General features: G+C 39.2%; 1 protein-coding gene across 7 annotated transcripts in view; it reads right to left on the reverse strand.

Moving 5' to 3' along the window:
• LOC136852640 (CCN family member 2-like) overlaps window positions 1-2,500 on the reverse strand; it is a 942,669-nt gene that overhangs the window by 498,889 nt on the left and 441,280 nt on the right. The window lies entirely within an intron of this gene.

The raw sequence follows: 2,500 nt of genomic DNA on the forward strand, positions 1-2,500 counted from the left end.
TTCCATCCAAGAGTTATCTGAATCAAACCTGACTAAGGCACAGTGGACTGCTTTAGCAGTGGCATGTGTGGGAAATGTGTCTATTGGTATGATTAAGGCACAAATCAGATGTATTGCAATCCAGGCATTGATGGACTCTGATAAAACAGATGAAGAGTTAGAAGAGGCACAAGAATTGTTGTATGCAGCTGAGGAAAAATTTATAAATAAGGAAGAGCAAAAGGAAGAGGAAAGTGATGCAGAAGCAGGGGTTAGATGCATAGAAGCAGAAGAAAATTTGATTAAGCTGAAGATGCAGACTCAAAGAGAGAAAATGCAGGCAGAAAGAGAAAGAGAAGACAGAAAGAAAAGAGAAAGAAAAGAAAGAGAAGAAGAAAAAGCAGCAGAAGAGGAAATAGAAAGAGCAAGATATGAAAGGGAGATAGAGTTAATAAAAGCTCGCTCCAAGTTACCTGTAACACCGTCTAACCCTACCCAAGGTAATTCAGACCTTGTATTTGATGTAGTAAAAGTGCAGAAGTTAATTCCTAAGTTTACAGTAGAAGCTCCAGATGAGTTTTTTTATCACTTTGAAAAAGTGGCTTCAGGTATGGGATGGCCAGAAGATAAATGGTCAGTTTTGTTATAGAGTGTTCTTACTGGTAAAGGAAGAAGTACCTATTTAGCCTTATCAGCTGATCAGTGTAAAGAGCACAAGGTACTCAAACATAAAGATGCTACAACATAACTGTCTCAAAATTACAATGAAAGATTCAGATCCTTGAGAAAGGATGACAAGATGACTTTCTTGGATTATGCCTACAAACGTGCTGGAAGATGTTTCAAACGATGGTTGAGGCTGCTTTTTGAATCTATGGACGAACTACAGGAGTTAGTAGTCCTAGAGCAATATCTTAGAGGAATTCCTGAACACATAAGAGCCTGTTTAAGAGAGAGAAAGGTTAAGAAACTTGACAAAGCTGCTACATTGAGTGAAGATTATAACATAATTTGTAGCAAAAGAAATTATAATGTCAAGTACCAGAACTAACAACACACAGGTTTTAGGTCTCATCCAAATTTCAGGAACATTTCAAATGGGAATCCTTCTAATGGCTATGCCGATACAAAACCATGTAATACCCTCAGCAATTGAATGTTAAATCCTTATCATCCAGTTTCTCAAGACAGATACAGAAGACTAATGTTGTCTGCTACAAATGTGGAAGAGTAGGACACTACAGTCAAGATTTTTATCTGACACAACAGCAGACCAAGCCAGTTGGTCAAGTGGTTAAAGGTAACCAAGTGAAGTAAACTATGAAGAGCAGTGTGGGGAAGAATGAGGCAGTTGGGAAGACTGTGACTAAAGAAGCTGAGTGTTTAGCAACCAGTGGAAATGCAACCCCAAGCAGTGAGTGGCTGAGCAGCTTGGAGGCTTTTAAGCCATATATCTATGAAGGTACTCTGACTATGCAAGGAATCAGGTACCAGTCAGGTATTACATGATACAGGAGTAACCATAGTGTGGTAGCTCGTGGTGCTCAGCCACAGTTGGAAGCAAGAATCTCAAACTTTCAGTTATTTTGTAAATAATTAATGCCATGTGAACTGGTGACAGGAACGTTGTTTTATGTATAAAGGATTCACTAGCTGTTGAAGGTGTGTATGTTTTACTGGGTAATGAAGTTAAAACGGTGTACCGTTTGCTCCTTGTCCTATAGTGACAGACAAACCGTTGGGGATTAGTCCTATGGTAGATTTAGAGAAGAAAAACCCCCACCTGTTTCCAAGCTGTGTAACTACCAGGAGTATGAAGAAAACTACGTCTTCAAATGAAGAAACTGAGGGTTTACCTGTACCAGAAGGATCAAGTGAAGGATCTTTGAGCTTAGAAGAGCTGTTCCAGGAAAGTGAAATTTCCTCTAGTGTTAGTAATGAAGAGATTTCCCAAGAAGAAGAGGATCCTGTTGTTCTTGAAGAGACTCAGAGCAGTCAGGGTGTTTCTGAAGATAGTAGTGAAACTACAACAGCAAAGTTAACAGATTTTGAGAGTTCAGCCCTTGAAGTTGGTCAAGTGACTATAGAAAAACTAATGGAACTGCAAAAGAAGGATACAATGTTACCTGATTTGTTCTTCAGAGTTATTGATCAAAAAGAGATACAACAAACTCCTACTTGTTATTATCTGAAGGCAGGATTGCTAATGATGAAGCATAGACCTGCAGATATAACAGGAAATGGTGAATGGGGAGAATATCATCAAATTTTGATTCCATATCTATTGAGGAAGCAAGTGGTAGCAGTAGTGCACGAGTCTGGACATATGGGAATCAGGAAGAATGTGGAGAAGAGTATGAAGTGTTTTTTCTGGCCTGGAATTCACAAGGATGTTAGCATTTTTTGCAGAGAGTGTCACACATGCCAGATAGCTGAAAACCCCAATGAAACCATTCAGAAAGCCCCCATACAACCCATAGAAGTTAGAGGAGAACCCTTTAGCAAGGAGATTATAGATGTG

The sequence above is a fragment of the Macrobrachium rosenbergii genome, chromosome 25 (assembly GCF_040412425.1).
Source record: "Macrobrachium rosenbergii isolate ZJJX-2024 chromosome 25, ASM4041242v1, whole genome shotgun sequence".
Classification (NCBI taxonomy): Eukaryota; Metazoa; Arthropoda; class Malacostraca; order Decapoda; family Palaemonidae; genus Macrobrachium; species Macrobrachium rosenbergii.